This window comes from Triturus cristatus, chromosome 8, assembly GCF_964204655.1.
Source record: "Triturus cristatus chromosome 8, aTriCri1.1, whole genome shotgun sequence".
In the NCBI taxonomy this organism is placed as follows: Eukaryota; Metazoa; Chordata; class Amphibia; order Caudata; family Salamandridae; genus Triturus; species Triturus cristatus.
In genome coordinates, this window is record NC_140591.1 from 6,122,798 (window position 1) to 6,145,769 (window position 22,972).

General features: G+C 48.2%; 1 protein-coding gene across 2 annotated transcripts in view; it reads left to right on the forward strand.

Annotated features, from left to right (window-relative positions):
* Window positions 1–22,972, forward strand: part of WDR3 (WD repeat domain 3) — a 184,381-nt gene that overhangs the window by 17,783 nt on the left and 143,626 nt on the right. The window lies entirely within an intron of this gene.

Below are 22,972 nucleotides of genomic sequence, written 5' to 3' on the forward strand. Positions count from 1 at the left end.
CACTATAAGGAGCCCACCAAGCACCACAGGGCTAGCTCGTTATAGGCACTGTAACCTTCCGATGCAGTATTATAAGAGCCCACCAAGCACCACAGGGCTAGCTCATTAGAGGCACTGTAACCTACCAACTGCAGCGCTATAAGGAGCCCACCCAGCACAACCGGGCTAGCTCGGAGGCACTGTAACCTACCAATGCAGCACTATGAGCCCACCAAGCACCACAGGGCTAGCTCGTTAGAGGCACTGTAACCTACCAACACAGCACTATAATGAGCCCACCCTGCACCACAGGGCTAGCTCGTTGGAGGCACTGTAACCTACCAACGCAGCACTATAATGAGCCCACCCTGCACCACAGGGCTAGCTCGTTGGAGGCACTATAACCTACCAACCGCAGCACTATATGGAGCCCACCCAGCACCACAGGGCTAGCTCATTAGAGGCACTGTAACCTACCAACGCAGCACTATAAGGAGGCCACCGAGCACCACAGGGCTAGCTCATTGGAGGCACTGTAACCTACCAACGCAGCACTATAAGGAGCCCACCCAGCACCACAGGGCTAGCTCATTGGAGGCACTGTAACCTACCAACGCAGCACTATAAGGAGGCCACCGAGCACCACAGGGCTAGCTCATTGGAGGCATTGTAACCTACCAACGCAGCACTATAAGGAGCCCACCCAGCACCAGAGGGCTAGCTCGCTATAGGCACTGTAACCTACCAACGCAGGACTATAAGGAGCCCACCCAGCACCAGAGGGCTAGCTCATTAGAGGCACTGTAACCTACCAACGCAGCACTATAAGGAGCCCACCCAGGACCACAGGGCTAGCTCGTTGGAGGCACTGTAACCTTCCGATGCAGTTTTATAAGAGCCCACCAAGCACCACAGGACTAGCTCATTAGAGGCCCTGTAACCTTCCAGTGCATCACTTAAAGGAGGCTACAGGGCTAGCTCATTGGAGGCACTGTAACCTACCAGCGCAGCACTATAAGGAGCCCACCCAGCACGACAGGGCTAGCTCGTTAGAGGCACTGTAACCTACCAACCGCAGCACTATAAGGAGCCCACCCAGCACCACAGGGCTAGCTCATTGAAGGCACTGTAACCTACCAACACAGCACTATAAGGAGCCCACCCAGCACCACAGGGCTAGCTCATTGAAGGCAGTGTAACCTACCAGCGCAGCACTATGAGCCCACCCAGCACCACAGGGCTAGGTCGTTATAGGCACTGTAACCTACCAACGCAGCACTATAAGGAGGCCACAGGGCTAGCTCGTTAGAGGCATTGTAACCTACCAACTGCAGCACTATAAGAAGCCCACTCAGCACCACAGGGCTAGCTTGTTGGAGGCACTGTAACCTACCAACGCAGCACTCTAAGGAGCCCACCCAGCACCACAGGGCTAGCTTGTTGGAGGCACTGTAACCTACCAACGCAGCACTATAAGGAGCCCACCCAGCACCACAGGGCTAGCTCGCTATAGGCACTGTAACCTACCAACGCAGCAGTATAAGGAGCCCACTCAGCACCACAGGGCTAGCTCATTGGAGGCACTGTAGCCTACCAATGCAGTTCTGTAAGGAGCCCACCAAGCACCACAGGGCTAGCTCATTGGAGCACTGTTGAGCCACAAAGGCAGCACCACATGGAGTCAATTCAGGAGCCACAGAGGACCAACTCGGTGAGTCGCTGTAAGCTACCAAGGCAACGTTTTCTTGAGTCCACTAGAGGCGCCAAAGGCCAAACTAATTGGAGGCGCCAAAGCAGCACCATATTAAGACTACCCAGAAGCAAGAGAACCATCTTGGAGGTGGTAAGTCTTAATCGTCCTTCTCACCCTCTACAGTCATTCCCTGCCAGCTCATGTTCACAACCATTGTATTCCACAGTTCAATTTCTCGTCTCCATGAGGTGGTGGGTTTCAATATTTCCACAGCGGCTGCCACTAAGGCATTTGGCATTTTGCAGTTACCACTTTTTGAAAGACTTGTGCACAGGGTTATGCACGATTAATATGAGGGCTCAGGGTCTCACAGAGGGCACGTCTAGGCGGCCATCTTGTTTGGCAGTGCCCCGTGATTGTGTTTTTTTTTTTTTTTTAATTGGTTGAGATTTTGACTGTTACTGTTTTGGTTCTACATAACTACTTTACTCATTGCCCAAAGTTAAGCCTGTCTGCTCTGTCCCATAACTCTCAGGTGTTAGTGCACAGGCTAATTTAGTGTCTTTTGGAGTTTCTCGCTGACAAGGGTTGTGATTATTCCCTGATTTGGGTAGTTACCCACCCAAAATAACAATTGATTCTTACATTTTGCATTTCTTTCTCTGGTCAAATACATGGCCTCAAGCTTCACTCCATCCCATGAGGATCTTGTTGCCTCCATGTAGCTCAAAGATTTTTTTATATTTATTTACTAGTTTCTACTTCCCGTGGTTCGTTTAGGAGGCTGTTCTATGCATTGCCTATACATTCCTAGGCATTGCTTTTTATTTTTAGGTCTCGCCTAGCAAACGCAGCTCATGCGCCGCTTCGCCTTGGCAAAACTCTATTGTTGTCGGTTTGGTGCGCGAAGGGAGACAAAGGATGTGCGCGCACGGACAGGCGATGTGCAAGCGCATGGCGTCTCCTCTAGCGATATTAGCTTTCACGGCGTCTCTTTCAGCGCGCACGGGGACAGGAGATGTGCACGTGTTGCACACACATTTAAAGTGTCAGTTGCGTCCTAGGGAGAGAGGTTGTTTGCAGTTGTACATTACGGAAACGTTCTGGACGGTGCCACGGCAAGAAACCCTTCTCTCTTGGTTGTGAAGCGTTTAGTAGATAGAGAGGGTGAGCGCCGGCCTGCTCTCGGAGAGGGCCGCTGCAGGGGAGGGCGGGAGAGGCCCGGCCAAGCAGTTGTATGTGACTTAACCATCTGTGAAGCGGAGCTCTTGGGCCGAGGCCCGCGTGCCTGGAACCGAGGCAGAAAGCCTCCATATTTGGGTAAAGAGTTCTCTGGCTGCCTAGGCCTGGAGACGGAGCTCCGGCCCATCCGAGATGCGGCTTTTCTCAGGTGGGCTCTGTGCTGTGAACTTCGCTTTTGGCCCCCGGGAACCGCCACCCCTCCCCCTGCTTACTGACGCTGCTCACACTGCCTGCTAGGGCAGAGCTGCTGTGACACTGCATGCTGCTGCAGGCCAGTCTGTACCATTAATAATTAATTCAATCGGGTCATTGCGAATGATGTCACAATAGGTCTCAAAACCCAATCACACGTCATCTTACCAAGCAGCATTCATATTTTTGTAGGTGATTGGCAGCGAAGCAGGGCTGTGTAAAGAAACAGTTTTTTGTATACACTGGGTGGTCACTTTAAGGTGTGCGCATTAAATGAGCAGGTATGGAGTACCTGCACTCCTTTACTTTAAAAGAGAGACTGCCAGCACTTCTCAGCAGAAAGCATTTGAGTCCTCAGTATCAGCTGGCCCGAGTGGTCAGCCACTAATTCTGAGTGGGCAGCTGTTACGCACTTTCTCGTCCCAGAGACAACGGGCCCTGTTTCACTGAGTTCGAATCAGTTAAGTCCGGGTTCATTTCATGTATTCACTTAAGATGTGTTTTTATGTTTCCATGTATTTAATAAGTTGAAAAACGACTAAAATAAAAATGTTGTACATAGCTCCTATAATTCAGTGCACGGAGAGACAAATTGTAGAATGCATTAACCAAGCATTGGCCTGGGGATTGTATGTGCTTCCCCTAAAAAGCGTCATCCATAACTCCCACCCTCTTTTCATTTTTAGGGGATGTTTCAAGAGATTTTCAGACATTAAAACTGACGATCCCCTACAATTTGGAAATCTTTTTTGGGTTTAGCTACTGACCACTTAAGTTTTCGGAAACCTTCATGTAATTAATGCTTCAGAAAAATACTTTCAGAAGTACAGAGGGAGAGTGGGCTTCGCGTCCGCCGGTTTCAGCCTTGGCTTTCATGTGTTGTCCATGGCTTGCCATTGCTTGGATGAGCTATCCTTCAAAAGCAAAGCATTTCCTGGATGGTTGTTTTGTCACATTCGTGTTGCATTAGATTTTGGCGATGGGGCATCAAGTTGTGTTGCTGTTAGACTAGAGCAAGTATGTGCGCTTTGATAAATTTACTTTACTGACACAAGGACATTTTATTTAGCGTTTTTGGCTTTTTTAGTTTAGGAAGTTCATGCTGTATGGATGTATCTGCCTATCATAAGGACACCGTGCTATTCACCCTGCTCCCACATTTGTTTTACTTTCTGATAACACTGGATTATTTTTTTGTTCACAAAATAGATTTCAGTGCATAAAAGGTTATTTAAAGATGCAATAAAATACTGGCCCATTATCAAAACTATCTACTGTGCAATGTCTAAATGTGTATGTTTTTTAATTTCACTAAAAGTGACCACTCCTCTTGTGTCAACCTTAGACAGGACTTCTCTTGGGGGCGCAGTGTTCTCTGCTATTGTGGACCCTACTCTCGGATTCCATCATTTTGAAGTCCAAGACTTTGCTGCGTTCTATAGATGTGTTTCTAGGTCATCAGGGGCAACACACACAGAGACTCACTGAATTGTTAGCAGGCACCTCCCCTAGCAAAAATCTAGACCTAATGGCTTTGCCAATGTTTGTTCCTCGTTGTGTATTCCTGTTAAAGTCAACACTTAAAAAATCTCATTTTTATTAACACTCTTCTTTGAGGGCACAGCTGAACTCTGCGAATGCTGCTGTTCATCGCAGGCACCCTGCACCCAGCTGCCATGTTGTTGACGCCCCGGAAGTTCTTTTATTGCCGTTTTGTTTCTTGGGCTGCCGGTGCCAAAACGTACAAAATCGGCCAACTGTTTCCAAAATCTTCCCCTGACAAAAAGGCAGTCTGGCTTGATTTACCAATGCATGTTTCTTTGGTGCTTAAGTAGGACTTTTATTCTATTTCTGAGCGCTCCTGTTTTAGGAAAGGGACATGGCGCACAGGAAGTTGAAATGTTTTTTGCCAGGATCACACAATAGTGTAAAGGTTGCGCTGTGATTGGAACAGTGGGCCCACAGCTTCTCTTTCAAAGTGGGACAATTTTGGCTGCTAAAGTACGGTTTGGGGTCATTTAAGTTTACGTTTTATGAAACGAGCATGTTGTGAAGTGATTTTCGGGGAGCTTCACCCCTAATCAGCAACGGGCCCACATAACCAAAGGGGGGCATTTCTTTGGCCTCGGGCATGGATGAGTTCCCTAAGTTCATTCACAGTTTGGTGGCCCTGTCCATGCACATGTGGCTGCTGAGCCACCATGAACAATAAACCAGGCCACAGGAATTATTTAATGGCAGCGATCGGGGGAATGCAGTGCTCCCGCCTTGCCGGTTTTTGACAAACAGCAAGGGCCTCATTTGGGGTCAAGTTTACATATATATTATATTTGGATATGTGTTCACCTTCTGATGCTGCGAATAACAAGCATTGGCAAAAGAATAGGTCTCGCAATTGAGAGTTTTAGCCTTTGACATTGTAAATGACCATGCTTTGCAGTTATGTGTTGCTTTTTAAAACATAAATAAAAGACATTATCATTTACAAGGCCAATAGCTCAAACTCTCGCAAATGCGAGACCTATTGCATTGCAAATGCTTGTTATTTCAGACGTCACTTTACTCTCTTAAGACAGCCTCTTGTTTTAGGGGTGCTTGTCCTCTAAATACATGTAAACCTTTCGATGTCTGTTCCCTCTGCTGCCTGAATCTCATGGCCCTCTCGAGCTCTGTCTTTCCAGGCAGATCTTGTGAGACTGCAGGAAGCTAACAGGAGGGGGGGGGGGGGGGGGATGGGATGGGATAATACACAGCAGAGCCGTGGACCCTGCATGGCTCTCTCTCCACCTTCACTCCACCCTCACGTGTGTTTCATATCCAGCCCCACTGAGGCCCCTCCTGCTGCCTCCATCTTCCCTTCTGTCTCCAGTTCTGCAGCTTTGGGGCCAATGCTTGGTTATAGGTTCCGGTTGTTTGCTCCCCTGTGTCACACCTTAAACAACACTCTTGGGCTCCCCACGTGCGTTGTTAGGATTGCAAGAAGTCCTAGAAAAAGGCAGATGCCAGACGACCAAGGTGAGAAGGGATGGAGAGACAGATGAGCCATCGATCACTGATAATCCACTTTACTGGTGTGTGCTCTTTGCCTCCAGGTGAAGATAAAACCAGCGCTAGTGGCACAAACGCATCAGAGCGTTGAAAAGAACCCGTGGAGCGGGATTTAACCAAACAAAGCCGAGGGGCAGATCTGTGAATGAGTGAACAAGAAGCAACAATGGTCAATGGTCCTCCCAGAAGCAGCGGCGCCGGGGCAAGGTCAGTGGTTGTAAAGCCTCAGAGATGAAGAGCTCACAGCCTCACAGACGCGTGCTTTGGAGGCTCAGACCCCAGCAGGATGAATGTCCTGTGCTGATAACTCACCAAAGTGCATATTTTATTCGGCAGGGTGTGCAAACGTCATTTCTTTTACGTTTCTTCAATTCTTCCCGCTTAGTCCTCTGTGGTTTCATAAAATAGCTGTTGAGTATGTTGTAAAGCCCAGTTATGAGCAAAGATGTGTACACACCATGAAGACTTTATAGCTGCAACACAATCCTCCAGGTAAGTACCAGACAGAACTGTTTTTTTTCTGCTTTTCGGGAAAGTGCTCCCACTAGAAAAAGTAGGTAGCGATATGTCCCTCTGAGGAACCCTGCTGTGCTTGATGCAGCTCTTGTGAACCGGTGTCACTCCTAGATCACTAGAGTCAGCAGTGATAAGTCACTAATAGGAACTCTACTATGGTTTATGCACCTCTTGTGAACCGGTGTCATTCCTAGCTCAGTAGAGTCTGTAGTGATACATGACTAAGATGAACTCCACTGTTGTTGATGCACCACTTGTGAACCGGTGTTATTCCTAGATCACTAGAGTCAGCAGTGATACGTCACTATGAGGAACTCTACTATTGTTGATGTACCTCTTGTGAACTGGTGTTATTCCCAGATCAGTAGAGTCTGTAGTGATACGTCACTATGAGGAACTCTACTACTGTTATTTCCCGATCAGTAGAGTCTGTAGTGATGCGTCACTATGAGGAACTCTACTATGCTTTATGCACCTCTTGTGAACCGGTGTCACTCCTAGATCAGTAGAGTCAGCAGTGATAAGTCACTAAGAGGAACTCTACTATTGTTGATGTACCTCATGTGAACTGGTGTTATTCCCAGATCAGTAGAGTCTGTAGTGATGCGTCACTATGAGGAACTCTACTATGCTTTATGCACCTCTTGTGAACCGGTGTCACTCCTAGATCAGTAGAGTCAGCAGTGATAAGTCACTAAGAGGAACTCTACTATTGTTGATGTACCTCATGTGAACTGGTGTTATTCCCAGATCAGTAGAGTCTGTAGTGATGCGTCACTATGAGGAACTCTACTATGCTTAATGCACCTCTTGTGAACCGGTGTCATTCCTAGATCAGTAGAGTCAGCAGTGATAAGTCACTAAGAGGAACTCTACTATTGTTGATGTACCTCTTGTGAACTGGTGTTATTCCCAGATCAGTAGAGTGTGTAGTGATACGTCACTATGAGGAACTCTACTACTGTTATTTCTAGATCAGTAGAGTCTGTAGTGATGCGTCACTATGAGGAACTCTACTATGCTTTATGCACCTCTTGTGAACCGGTGTCACTCCTAGATCAGTAGAGTCAGCAGTGATAAGTCACTAAGAGGAACTCTACTATTGTTGATGTACCTCTTGTGAACTGGTGTTATTCCCAGATCAGTAGAGTCTGTAGTGATACGTGACTAAGATGAACTCTACTATGGTTTATGCACCTCTTGTGAACCGGTGTGTAACGGGAAACGGCTCTCAGGGATCGGAGATGTAAAGAATGTCCACTCTTGCGGCTCCTTAACAGAGGTTTTTATTTGACATGACAATAAGGATAATGGAGTCTTATTCCGAGTCTCTCTTCCTGGCTCTACACTGTCGCCTCGCTCCTGACTAGTCTTCGGGTCAGGGCTATTCCTCTTGGTCTCAGAAAGGAGGGGGAGGCCCGGCCAGGTGATGTCCAAACCGCATCATAATCCGCACTAGAAAAAAAGAAAGAAAACCTTGTGTCAGTTTGAGCTTTCTACCGCCGTATAGTATTCACACAGGGGAGTGGGTAGTGTAGGGGGCACCGGTGAATCACTCTGTGTCAGCATACATTGGTGCATACGTGGTGGGGAAGGAACCATCACCGGACATGAGCGCCCAATTCCAACTACCCGTCTCCCTTCTCCCGTCTTCCAACCCACCCGTGACCCGGTTCCGTACCTGAAGGAGCCACGCTCCTCCGGGAACATGGCTGGGCGGTCCGCCGTATCGGTGGCCTCCTGGCTTTCTCTCTCTCTGCTGCCGTGGGTCTCGAGCGGGTGCTCTGGATCCTCCGTCGTCTCCTCCGTCTTCCTTCTCGACTCGGCGTCTTCCGGGGGCGTGCTCCTCCTTCTCTTCCTCAAATTTAAAGAGAAGCTACCTCTTTGACGGCCTATATTTCTTTCAGGATGATGCAGGTGGCTCATATTCTAATCGGAAAACTTCTAAGGAGAGAGGTCTTGGCTGGGATGGAACAGACAAGGAATGAAACTCAAGAGGAACCGATGTGGCTATGATGGCTTAAGATGTAACTAGCCATACAATTTCTTCATTTAGGCCTTTGTTCACTGTGTCTAAAAGGAAAATCCAAAAAGTTTCTCACTGTTTGCGTGTTTTGGTAGGGCCCCTCCCTGGTGTAGGTGTGACCCGCTCTAGAATGACCCAACGGAGATCTGTTTCTGTGTGTTGACATTCTTCGTAATGTTTCACTAGAGGTGCTTGTGTTTTGCCTGTTCTAATGGCAGATTTGTGTTCGGAGAGACGGATGCGGAATTCTCTAGATGTTTCGCCTATGTACCCAGAGTCACATGGACATAGTATCATGTAAACTACATTAGAGCTTCTGCAGTTCGTCATGGATTTTAAAGTTTCTGTTTTGTCTCTGTATGCCCAGGTCTTTGTTATGATGGCTGATGAACATGCATGGCAGTTGCCACAGCTATAGTTGTCTATAGGGAGGGGCAGTCCATCAATGGTCGTTTGTCTCAAGGGTGCCCGCAATTTATCTCTACTATGTACTAGCTTGTCTTTGAGGTTGCGGTTTCTTCTAAAGGCTACCAGCGGTTTCTGGGTAGGTGTTTCGTCATCATTGATATAGAGGATCTTCCAATTTTTATCTATGGTTTGTTTGATTTTATAGTTTAGGTTGGAATGGTCTATCACACAGACTAACTGCTCTTTCTTCGGTCTGGGTTCATTGTTAAAAAGGGTTTCTCTGTTGTAATATTTTGCCCTCTTTAGTGATTGTTTCACCAATCTTTTGGGATAGCCTCGAAGAAGGAGCCGTTCTTGTAGTTGTGTTGCATGTGTCATATAGTCTTTGATGTTGGTACAATTCCTTCTGATTCTTAAGAATTCCCCAAATGGGATAGAGTCTTTTTGGCATAGTGGGTGGTAACTGCTATGTTCTAAGATTGTGTTTTTTGCAGTAGGTTTTCTGTAAAGATCAACCGTAAGATGACCTTCTTCGCCCACAATCCATATGTCTAGGAATTCCACTTTCTTGGGTGAATAGTTGCAGGTGAATTTAAGATTTATATCACTTGCATTGAGCCAGGCTGTAAATTCCAAAAGTTCTAATTCTGGTCCTGACCAGATGAAGAAGATATCATCTATAAATCTGCGCCACTGAGTAACATTTTCGTAAAAGGGGGCTGCTTCATTATAGACGTGTTTCCTCTCATATTCCCCCATGAATATGTTTGCTACGCTGGGGGCACAAGATGCCCCCATGCTGGTTCCCTTGATCTGGTGAAAAATGTCCTGTTGGAATTCAAAATAGTTATGCTCTAATACTATTTGAAGACATTCTAGAATAAATGTATCAGGTCTGTCCCCCGGGACTCTGGCCAGGAGCGCTGCCACCGACTCAATGGCCAGGTCCTGAGGGATATTAGTGTACAATGATTCTATGTCAAGGGTGACAAGTAATTGTGTGTTGTAATCAAAGGATTTGTTTCCAAAGTGGATATCATATGCCCCGTATCTTTGATGTATGAGGCATACTGAGTAGTCAGGGGACAAAGGAAAGCATCAACATATTGCGAGAGGGGTTCTGTGCAAGAGTTGATAGAGGAGACTATTGGCCTTAGCGGACGATCAAGGATGTTTTTATGGGTTTTGGGGATACCATACAGGGCAGGTGTCACTGGGTTTGATTTGTTCAAAAAATCAAATTCTTTTTGACAGATGTAGACCAGCTTCTCTACAACTGGACAAGAAAGCTTATCTGGACGTACTCAGACTAAACAATAAGAAGAAATCAAGTCTGTTACTATAAACTTTACAGTCAAACGTGGAAAAAATTTGTTGAACATTTTAAGACAATTGACTTTCCCAGTTGTACACTTTTATTGGTTCTTTTTTCTCTTTTCTGTAGTGATTAGTCTGTTGTATGACTGTTTGTATGCAAGATTAGTATGCAAGATATGAATGTAGTGATTCAATTGGCCTATCGAGGGGCTAAATAATTTGTGTTTATGTTATTTTGGATATGTCTTATAATTTTGTCCAATTGTACATATTTGTCTTTAGCATATTTGTGAATTATTAGAAATAACACTGAAATGAAATGTTTATAATCACTTTTTGATACAAAAAATGCTCTTACTTATCAAATAAAATAAACAAAGATAAAAAGTAAAGAATTGTGTGTATACATTGTATTTATGGGTCATCACTGTAGGTGTGCATGTTTATTAAGATTTGATTAGAGTATTTACCAGAAAATGAAAGAAATATAGGCCGTCAAAGAGGTAGCTTCTCTTTAAATTTGTTTTTTTCCCCCCTCTTGGGCCTAAAAGTCATTTGGGGAAAACCTTTCCTTACGTGCCTCCTTCTCTTCCTCTCCTTCCCCTATTTCCGGTTTCTGTTGGCTGACGTGAGTGGCGGGGCGGGGACTTCAACAGCCGTGGATGTCTTAAAGGGGCAGCGTTGACTGTCGTACGGAGCCCCGGTCCAAAAGGGATCAGGCTCATTTCTCCAATCCCCGGGCTGTAAAGGAAGGAGAGATCGTGACACCGGGGAATAGGCCCACCAGTCCTCGAACGCTTCCTTGTCTGGAGAAGGTTCCTTTTCAGGGGGGAGGGTAGGGAACTCGTGACACGGTGTTATTCCTAGATCAGTAGAGTCTGTAGTGATACGTGACTAAGATGAACTCCACTGATGTTGAAAGGAAAAAGACCTTCCTCCTTTCTATACATATCATGTAGGGTAAGCATATGACAAAAAGACTATCTCGGTGGAGTCTAGACATACATGTGAGTGAACTAGGCGCAAAGAGAAATCAGTCAGTTACACAGTTCTCATGGTTGCACATACTTGGAACAAGCATTACATCGGTCAATACTGTACCCCGGTTCCTGCGGATGTCAAAGTTCCTCCCTCTTCCTCCACCTCCAGACCATAATATTTAATCCATGGGGTCCATATTTTCCGGTACTTTTTAGGAAAGCCCTGGGCCCTATATGTCACCAGTTCCGCAACATTGTACAAGTCAAGACTTGCCCTCCATTCATTAATGGTAGGTATTTGTGGTGCCCCCAGTACTTAGCTATATCCCATTTGGCTACTACCAACTCCAGATTAGCGAAAACAAGTTTGCGCCTTGGGATGTCTACATCTGTCGAAATTCTCAAAAGGAGAAACCGAGGCTCCGTTTCTATTTGGACTTTCAATATATGATTGAGCTCCCTCACAATCAAAAACCAATAGGCCTGTATCTCAGTGCACCCCCAAAGGGTATGTATAAACGTCGCAGGCTCAGTTTGACAGCGGAGACACTCCGGGCTCTCGGCTCTTCCTATTGTACGCGGTGTAGTATTTTGTACTGGATAAGCCGTAACCTTAATTTAATTGCCACTTCACATGGATGCATGAGCAGCCTCCCGATCTATATCTTCCAACCCACCGGTGACCTTTTCCCATTTTGCACGAAGAGGACTCAATCTATCGGGCGTGTTATTAAGTAATGTTTTGTAAGTAAATGAAACCGCTTTAGCTGGAATTTTCTCCTGGAGAAGACGACCTTCCAATGGGGCATATTCCGGTAGCAACGTCCCATCTAACCCTTCCGTCACCCAAGCATGTTGCAAGCGAAGATACGCGTATGTCTGTGTGTCATGCAATTGATATCTAGCTTTGAGCGTGTGGAAGGAGGCCAACACACCATGGTCCAGGACATCACCTATTTTAGAGATCCCTATTAGGTCCCAGTGCCTAAAGCCACTCGGCTTTCCAATCTCTTTTTAGCCTGGTCCCGTCCCACAGTGGGGTTTACCTGGTGCATTTTTGATCCCACCTCATTTGTCGCTCTGCGCTCTTCCATGCCTCCAATGTCTTCTGGGTCGCCTGGCGCCGTCTACTGCATCCCTTACCCCCATAAAGATAGTAATGATGGGTACGTTCCCTAAACTGCAGCCTTTCAAACCTATGTCGGATGATCCTCAGATGCATGGAGCCATTTGTTAATGGCAATAAGATGATCCACTCTATAGTATGACCTCATGTCTGGTAGAGCCAAAGCCCCACTATAGGGATACCGCTGCAGTGTTGAGAGTGCAATATGTGGACGGGCCGCGTCCCAGAGAAGCAAGCGGAGCTCACTATCAATGCCTTTCAATATAAGATCCGGAATCTTAATGCAAGTATTTTGCAATACGTAGAGCAACTGTGGGAGCGGGACCATTTTAAACATGGCAGCCCTTCCAATAAGGGTTAGGGGAAGTTTGTGCCATCTTTTAGCATCCTCTTGAAAGTTTGAGAAGACCCGCCTAATGTTGTGGACCAGGCTGGTGTTCACATCCCCAGTAATGTAAAGATCAAGGTAGGTAAAGCCTTCTGTGGACCAGTGGAAGCAGCTAGGGAAAGTCTGATCCTCCACCACCCCCCCCCCTAGGGATGATTTGGTCCAGTTGATCTTATACCCCGCATGGTAGCCATAGTCTTCAACTATGCGCAGGATTTGAGGAAAGTCTGTCGGATTTGTCACATTCAGCAAAATATCATCCGCATATAACGATATGTGTTGTAAATTGTAAATTGTTCCTCCGCTATCTGTCGGGAATCATCCACAAAGCCACCCAGCCCCGGCGTGGCCCTAACCACACAAGCCAGGGGTTCCAAAATAAGTGCAAACAGTAGAAGGGAAAGCAGGCAACCCTGCCTAGTCCCCTGCCCAATCGGCTATGTCTTGGAAAGAGTCCCATTGACCCTAACCCTGGCCTCAGGCGCATTGTATAACGATGCCACCCATTCCTGGAATCCGGGCCAAAGCAAATTTCTCTAGAGTGTGTCTCATGAAGGGCCAATGGATGGTGTTGAGCGCTTTTTCCGCGTCCAGGGAAAGTAGCAGATGAGCCTCCTCTCGGTCCCTGACTCCATCCATCCAGTTGGCTACTGTCGTAGGTTGTAACGTGTGGCACGTTTCGGCATGAAGCCCGTCTGGTCCCCATGTACCAGGGAGGTGATAACGGACACCAGGCGTGTCGCCAAAACAGTGGCCAGGATCTTAGTTTCTATATTTAAAAGCAAGGTGGGCCGATATGACCCACACTCATCTGTGGGCTTCCCTTCTTTAGGAATCACCACCACCGTCGCTAGTCTAAGATCTGCCGGGAGTACCCCTTCCTCTTTAGAGGTCATAAACATCTTAAGTGGGTGCGGAGCCAGCAGGGAACTGTATGCCTTAAAGAATTCTCCCGGAAGGCCATTAGGACGTGGGGTTTTCCCTGCTTGGAGCCGACCAATGGCCTCCATGACCTCTGTCAGAGTAATGTCCACATCAAGCCTGTCTCTCTCATCGGGGGGCAGACAGGGGAGTTCAACCGTCTCAAGGTACTGAGCTATTTGTATCTCAGTGGCTTGTGTCTGGGCTGCATAAAGCTTTGAGTAGTATCGAGCAAAAACCTCCACAATGTCTTGAGGTGTGGTAAAAATACCTCCCTGTTCTTTGATAGACAAGACCCACCTCGACTCTTGCTCCTTCCTGCCCAACCACACTAACAATTTTCCTGCCCGGTCTCCAGTCTAATAGTCTATGTTGGACTGCGAGTTGATGCGCCCGAGTCTCTTTAGTAACGAGCGCTTGGTATTCCAGTTTAGCAATATCTATTTGACGGAGTGTATGTTCACTCAAGGGAGGGGCACTCCCCTTCTCAAGTTCTATCAGCCTGGTTTCCAGCACCAGTGTCTCCTGAAGTTCCCGTCTTATTTTGTGGGCTATAATATTTTGGGCTCTATCACGTATCACAGGCTTAAATGCCTCCCAGAGAGTGACCGCTGATTGCACGGAGCCCTCATTTTCTCTAAAGTAGAGGTCAGTATCCACCCCAATTTATTTAGCAAGCATATCATCCCTCAGTGCCCAAGCCTTTAGCCTCCATGTCGTTCCCCGACTTCTGTCCTCCCCCCACCCGCAGGTACAGCGATGAATGATCTGAGATTCCCCTGGCTAAGTAGTCCATCCCCTCAACCTGGTCAATCTCACCAGCTGGGGCAAAAAGATAATCCAACCTAGAATACACCCTGTGCGCCCCAGAAAAGTAGGAGTATGCACGTGTGGATGGATGATGGCACCTCCAAAGGTCAGTGAGCCCAAGGTCCGCCTGAAACCTAGCCAGTGCGGTGGCCTCCTGTTGCCCCGGTCTGGTCAGTGTACGATCCAAAGCGGGGTTGCTCACATCATTGGAGTCACCCCCTATAAGATGAGTGGTGGGGCCAGACTGTAACAAGAGGTCGGACAGTTTATCCAGCGTATGTCGCTGGAGGCGTGGGGGCACATAACACTGGCAATCAGCCAACATTTGTGATTTCAAGTACCCTGAATCGCTACATATCTGCCCTCTGGGTCCTCCCAACATCGAGTAACCTGGAAGGGGGGTGACCGCTTGACAAGAATCGCCACTCCCCTCGACCCTCTGGTAAATCCTGCATGCGCCAAAGTAATGTATTGCCTCCTACCCGGGAAAGAGCAGTGTGGCCCCATGAATTGAGTTTCCTGCAAGAGTATGATGTCCGGTTTAAGCCTTTTAATATATCTCGAAACTAACCCCCTTTTAACATTATTTCCTAGTCCATTGACGTTCCACTTCAGCACTGTGTACACATCGGTAGCCATTGTGTGAGATAAGCTAGAGCCTCCCGCGTCCATCCAGAACCCCCAACACCGCCCGTGCAACTCTACTATTGTTGATGAACCTCTTGTGAACTAGTGTTACTCCTAGATCAGTAGAGTCGGTAGTGAAACGTCACTATGAGAAACTCTACTGTGGTTTCTGCACCTCTTGTGAACTGGTGTTATTCCCAGATCAGTAGAGTCGGTAGTGATACGTCACTATGAGGAACTCTACTATTGTTGATGCCTGATCCATCAAAGGGTTTTCATAATAAAAAAATATATTTTTAATTTTTTTACCTAGGATGATAGCAAAATATACCCTTAGTTTAAAACTGTGACCTATTTTACCGGCTTCAAAATAGTTACATCAGGGGTCCTTTTTAGGTCTCGCCTGAGCCAGCGCTTTAGCGCTGCTCTGGCGAGAGCTTTAGTAAACGGGGGATTTGGAAGTGCAAACTAGTGCTTTTCAGGCCTCCAAATACAGTGCATGTGCGCCGGGCACGCGCACCATTTGGCAGCCTACCTGATCACTTTCGCGGGCGCTTTGATGTTCTCAGTGAGCCGCGCGGCCACTGAGAACATCAAAGCGGCCGCGAAAGTCCTCACCATTTGCCACCCCCTCCCTTATCCCACTTCCTGCTTGTTGTACAGGCTGCCGCTTATTGGCAGTAGTGGACCAAGAAACATTCGGCTTTGAAGCAGCACTGTTTAAATTGTGTTTGCTATGGCATTCTACAGCGCACTTAGGGTGAGCAAACTAGTAGCACTATCAACAAGCATTGGCATGGCCAATAGGTCTCGCCTTTGGGACCTTATAAGTGTTTAGCCATGCAACAGTTGCATAACTAAGCACTTATAAGGTCCCAAAAGCGAGACCTATTGGCTATGCCAATGCTTGTTTCCTTTTGCTCCCTGAACAGTGGTTTTGTTTTGAACCCTAAAAAGTAGGAAGTGAAATACTCCTCTGCAAAAAGGTTTTGTAGGGCCAAGTTGCCACATTTGCATCTTTAGGCATTATAAGGGTCTCATTTGGATTTCAGATTTAATAAGTGGTCCATACTGAGTCCTAATCTGTAGTTTCTTGTATATATTATTGAGACCTTTTCTTCTTCCTACTTCTAGTTACCAGTATTATGGAAACGTGAAGATGCAATATTTTTGATTTAGGTCTGGCTTGAGAGGGCACCTATTGCCAGATCTTATGATTACCAGAATAGGAGCTTTAGGAAGCAGTACTGAGGGAGGGGCTCCTGTGTGGGCTTTTGACTGATCAGATGGTCTGTGCGTCTGTTGAAGAGATGCTTGGATTGAACACTTGGCTTTTGGGAAAGATTATGCCCAGTGAACTGATTGGTTCATTGCTAAACATTATGCCACTGACCAAATCTATGTGTTATGGAAAGTCACAACAAAGGCAGTAGGCTCGACTTATTTATTGTGAAAGCATCTGTGTAGGCGATTCCATGTGTTGCAGCTATTTATTAAGAAAAGCTGCAACAAAGGCAGTAGGCTTGACTTATTTATTGTGAAAAACATATGTTGAATTCAGTAGGGTGGATTGTTGCTCTTTGTTCAAAGCTGTACAGAGATATCTTGCTAGGTGAAATCTCACAGATTACTGTGTTTTGGTATTTGCTACCCCTCGGATGAAGCCTGGGTGTTATGTGCCACCTCCACGTGACGGGGGAGCAGCATTGTTTTTCTGGAGCTCTGAGAGCCTCTTCTGCTGAAGGTGGTTTACTCTCCTCATGATGGGGGGAGCAGCAGTGTTTTCCTGGAGCTCCGAGAGCCTCTTCTCCTGAAGGTGGTTTACCGTTCACATGGGGGTGGAGGGGGCAGCAGGAACAGCTGTTTTTTCCTGGAGCTCGAGAGCCTCTTCTGCTGAAGGTGGTTTATTCACCTCGTGACGGGGGAGCAGCTGTGTTTTCCTGGAGCTCAAGAGCCTCTCTCCTGAAGGTGGTTTACTCACCTCGTGATGGGGGGAGCAGCAGTGTTTTCCTGGAGCTCCGAGAGCCTCTTCTTCTGAAGGTGGTTTACTCACCTCGTGATGGGGGGGGGGGGGGGGGGGGGGGAAGTGTTTTCTTGGAGTAGTGAGAGCCTCTTCTTCTGAAGGTGGTTTACTCACCTCGTGATGGGGGGGGGGGGGAAGCAGTGTTTTCTTGGAGTAGTGAGAGCCTCTTCTTCTGAAGGTGGTTTACTCACCTCGTGATGGGGGGGGGGGGGGGGAAAGCAGTGTTTTCTTGGAGTAGTGAGAGCCTCTTCTTCTGAAGGTGGTCCACTCTCTTTGTTTTGTCCACCTTGGAATGTCCAGGCCTGTTCCTTAGTACTTGTGGAATGCTTAGCTGCTGAGAAAGGATGCTGGGAATTGGTGTGGAGCAGAGTCCTGGCTTTAGGTTAGGTTTAGACAGTAAGAGACTCTGTAGTGAAAAGTGCGTTTATCACATTATTTATTAAGAAGTTTTATATAGCGCTAGCCAGACCCGAGGGTATCGGAGCGCTTTACAACAGATTTAAGCAGAAATCACATGAGAAAGGCATAGTCCAACATAAATGTTCAGAGAACCCAGTGTGCTGAGCGTCATTGAGCTGGGGATGTCCTGACATAGCCTCGATTAGCACACAGTGTTTTGGGCTCAACCTCATTCCGGGAGGGGGGGAACGAGGGGGGATCGGGGAGGGTGGAAGAGGTAGGTTGAGGTGGAGCATTGTCCAGGGGCTGTAAGGTGCCTGAAGAGGTAGTTAGAGGTGGAGCATTGTCCAGGGGCTGTAAGGTGCCTGAAGAGGTAGGTTGAGGTGGAGCATTATCGAGGGGCTGCAGAGTGTAGGAAGAGGTAGGGTGTAGTGGAACATTGTCAAGGGGCTGTAAGGTGCCTGAAGAGGTAGGTAGAGGTGGAGCATTGTCAAGGGGCTGTAAGGTGCCTGAAGAGGTAGGTAGAGGTGGAGCATAGTCAAGGGGCTGTAAGGTGCCTGAAGAGGTAGGTTGAGGTGGAGCATTATCGAGTGGCGTTGTCGGTTAATTCTCCATGTCCTCTGGCCCAGTTTGAGAGGATCTCTTGGGGACGGGGAATCAGTTGACCCCCAGGGAGGTTTGTGCGGCCCAGATATCTGGTTCTCAGGGTGTCAGCGTCTCACTGGGGTAGAAGATTTACACTGTGAGAATCCATATTAGCCCCTCTTAGCAGGGCCATCTTGAGGATTTTTGGGGCCCAAGAAAGACAAAATTTGGGCTCACTTTAGGACAAATTTGAATTTAATATCCATTTATAGTTAGAGCAAACTTTTGTGATGCCAAACAATATTGCATTATTTATTTAACTGTCAGAAATGAAGTCAAACTAAAACAGGCAAAAGCTGAAGATGCCGGTGGTCTGCCATCCATGTAGTACCGAGCGATGGCTTGAACAAGCATTGATAAAGGCATCTCTTGTTGCGTTTCAGGCCATATTGTTTTTGTCTTGTAACAACAATATTTTATGTGGAATTCAGTGCCTAATCAGCTGGTTCACCCCACTGCCAGAAAGACCCGGTGAGAGGTGCTTCTTGACGTTCAGTAGACTAGTGCGCAATATTAAAATAATACATGCACACAGTGCTTGAGACTGTAGCTGTAGTTGTCAAATATTGGTAATCACAAATAAATCCCCTTTCCCAACTAGCAGTGACAATTAATTAACTGATACTAAGATTTTCAGCGTTCTTTGGAGAAATTTGAAGGTTTCTCCTCAATTCTCTTCTCCTGCCCCACCCCTCTTCTCTTCTTTGACTTTAAACTTCTCTGTCTAGACAGAAACCTCGAACTGTGACGAGTAAATTACATTGGAGGGACCTTGGTGCGAGAAAGGTGCAGATTTTGAGGGGTAGAAGATTAGCTAGCTAAAAACAAAATAAAATGTAATACCGATAAATCGGAGATTATCTTTTTTGGTGCTCCACTTTGAGGAGTGAAGACTCTGGCAGCCCCATGATATGTCCCCACCTCACTCTGCACAAAACACAGTACAAGATCTGGACATCCATTTTGACAGTTTCCTGTCTATGAAACATCAAATCCAAGCGGTAGTAGGTACCTGTTTTGGGCTATTACGAACTCTGAGGACATTTTTACCTCTCCTGTCGTTGACCACTAGAAAAACTGTGGTCCAGGCCTCGGTTACTTCTAGGCTGGACTACGGGATTGTCTATACTTGGGTCTGCCTGATCATCTAAACCGTCTGTAGGCAGTTCACAATGCAGCTGCAAGACTAGTCCTCAATTTAAACCCCAGGTCCCATATGTCCTCACATCTTAGTGCTCTTCACTGGTTGCCAGTGAGAAAGAGGATCAAATTCCAGCCTTTGGTGCTTGCATATAAAGCCTTACATGGCATGGGTGCCCGTTACATCAGCAAGAGAATACTCACTACACTCCCTCTAGAACCTTGAGGTCCTCATTTAAACGCCTGGCTACCATACCCAGGATACGCCGGGCTAGAACCGGAGCAATATCTTTCATGTCTCTTATAGCCCAAACCTGGAACCATCTTCCGGCGAGCCTCTGAGCCACGACTGGTCTGGCTATTTTCAGGAAACAACTTAAAGCTCGGCTATTTTGCAACTAGGTGGGAGTGGAGGAAGTGGAGAACTTCCTGACTAGCACCAGGACACACTGTTGAGTAGCCATGCGCTTTATAAATGTCTGTCCATTCATTCATTAATTCATGGTGCAGGTGAATGACAGAGAGAGGCAGAGAGTGGTGGGGTGAGAAATGTGAAGTAGAGGGGAAAGGAAGGTAGAGCTGGAGAGAGAAAGGGAATTAGGGAGATCTGCAAGGTAAAAACAGAAAGGTGAGATAGCCAGAAAGAAAGATTCAGTCAGATGAAACCGAGGAAGAGGTAGGCAGAGACATTGAGATAGGTAAGTTTTTACAATGAGGGTGAGTGATGGAGCTCTAGAAATAAGGAGATGGCTAACGGAGACCGGTGGGTACTGCAGTCGGTGAGGAAGAGAATTAAGGAAGATTGAGGAGTGAGTTAGAGGGAGGTAGAGGCAGAGAGGGTGGAGCTGGGCAGGCAGAGGGGTCAAGAATGAGAATAGAGTAGCAAGAACAGTGAAGTAAACCAATGTCAAAATAAGAATGAGTTTGGAGAGGGGCAAAGGGTAAGAAGCGGTGATGTAGAGATGAGGTGCAGAGACAGAAGAGGTAGGAAAGAGAATAGGTGCAGAGAGAGAAGAGGTGATGTAGAGGTGGACACTGGATAAAGATAAATGAGGTTGATGCAGCGTGGAGTGTTCAGTTCAGTGCGGGGTTGAAAAGTAGTAGGTGAAGGGGTACTTTTTAAAATGTAGTGCAAGCCTGAAAAGTTAACTCCCCAATGTAGGGCAGGGTTGAGAAATAGGATTTGTGGTGCAGTATTGGTTGTAGTTCTGGGCTGAGAAGTGGTGCAGGGCTGTGAGGAGGGGTGCAGTGTTGGTTGTAGTGCTGGGCTGAGATGTGCTGCAGGGCTGTGTGGAGGGGTGCAGTGTTGGTTGTAGTTCTGGGCTGAGAAGTGGTGCAGGGCTGTGAGGAGGGGTGCAGTGTTGGTTGTAGTGCTGGGCTGAGATGTGCTGCAGGGCTGTGTGGAGGGGTGCAGTGTTGGTTGTAGTGCTGGGCTGAGACGTGCTGCAGGGCTGTGTGGTGGGGTGCAGTGTTGGTTGTAGTGCTGGGCTGAGACGTGCTGCAGGGCTGTGTGGAGGGATGCAGTGTTGGTTGTAGTGCTGGTCTGAGACGTGCTGCAGGGCTGTGTAGTGGGGTGCAGTGTTGGTTGTAGTGCTGGGCTGAGACGTGCTGCAGGGCTTTGTGGTGGGGTGCAGTGTTGGTTGTAGTGCTGGGCTGAGATGTGCTGCAGGGCTGTATGGAGGGGGGCAGTGTTGGTTGTAGTTCTGGGCTGAGAAGTGGTGCAGGGCTATGAGGAGGGGTGCAGTGTTGGTTGTAGTGCTGGGCTGAGACGTGCTGCAGGGCTGTGTGGAGGGATGCAGTGTTGGTTGTAGTGCTGGGCTGAGACGTGCTGCAGGGCTGTGTGGAGGGATGCAGTGTTGGTTGTAGTGCTGGTCTGAGACGTGCTGCAGGGCTGTGTGGTGGGGTGCAGTGTTGGTTGTAGTGCTGGGCTGAGACGTGCTGCAGGGCTTTGTGGTGGGGTGCAGTGTTGGTTGTAGTGCTGGGCTGAGATGTGCTGCAGGGCTGTATGGAGGGGGGCAGTGTTGGTTGTAGTTCTGGGCTGAGAAGTGGTGCAGGGCTATGAGGAGGGGTGCAGTGTTGGTTGTAGTGCTGGGCTGAGACGTGCTGCAGGGCTGTGTGGAGGGATGCAGTGTTGGTTGTAGTGCTGGGCTGAGACGTGCTGCAGGGCTGTGTGGAGGGGGGCAATGTTGGTTGTAGTGCTGGGCTGAGATGTGCTTCAGGGCTGTGTGGAGGGGTGCAGTGTTGATTGTAGTGCTGGTCTGAGACGTGTAGCAGGGCTGTGTGGAGGGGTGCAGTGTTGGTTGTAGTGCTGGGCTAAGATGTGCTGCAGGGCTGTATGGAGGGGTGTAGTGTTGGTTGTAGTGCTGGGTGAGATGTTGTGCGGGGCTTTGTGGAGGGGTGCAGTGTTGGTTGTAGTGCTGGGCTGAGACGTGCTGCAGGGCTGTGTGGCGGGGGGCAGTGTTGGTTGTAGTGCTGGGCTGAGAAGTGGCGCAGGGCTGTGTGGTGGGGTGCAGTGTTGATTGTAGTGCTGGGCTGAGACGTGCTGCAGGGCTGTATGGAGGGGTGCAGTGTTGATTGTAGGGCTGGGCTGAGACGTGCTGCAGGGCTGTGTGGAGGGGTGCAGTGTTGATTGTAGTGCTGGGCTGAGACGTGCTGCAGGGCTGTATGGAGGGGTGCAGTGTTGATTGTAGTGCTGGGCTGAGACGTGCTGCAGGGCTGTGTGGTGGGTTGCAGTGTTGGTTGTAGTGCTGGGCTGAGACGTGCTGCAGGGCTGTGTGGTGGGGTGCAGTGTTGGTTGTAGTGCTGGGCTGAGACGTGCTGCAGGGCTGTGTGGAGGGGTGCAGTGTTGGTTGTAGTGCTGGGCTGAGATGTGCTGCAGGGCTGTATGGAGGGGGGCAGTGTTGGTTGTAGTTCTGGGCTGAGAAGTGGTGCAGGGCTATGAGGAGGTGTGCAGTGTTGGTTGTAGTGCTGGGCTGAGTCGTGGTGCAGGGCTGTGTGGAGGGGTGCAGTGTTGGTTGTAGTGCTGGGCTGAGACGTGCTGCAGGGCTGTGTGGCGGGGGGCAGTGTTGGTTGTAGTGCTGGGCTAAGATGTGCTGCAGGGCTGTGTGGTGGGGTGCAGTGTTGGTTGTAGTGCTGGGCTGAGACGTACTGCAGGGCTGTGTGGAGGGGTGCAGTGTTGGTTGCACTGCTGGGCCGAGAAGTGGTACAGGGCTATGTGGAGTGCAGTGTTGGTTGTAGTGAAGGACTGAAGTGGTGCAGGGCTGTGTGGCGGGGTGCAGTGTTGGTTGTAGTGCTGGGCTGAGACGTGCTGCAGGGCTGTGTGGAGGGGGGCAGTGTTGGTTGTAGTTCTGGGCTGAGAAGTGGTGCAGGGCTGTGAGGAGGGGTGCAATGTTGGTTGTAGTGCTGGGCTGAGACGTGCTGCAGGGCTGTGTGGAGGGGTGCAGTGTTGATTGTAGTGCTGGTCTGAGACGTGCTGCAGGGCTGTGTGGTGGG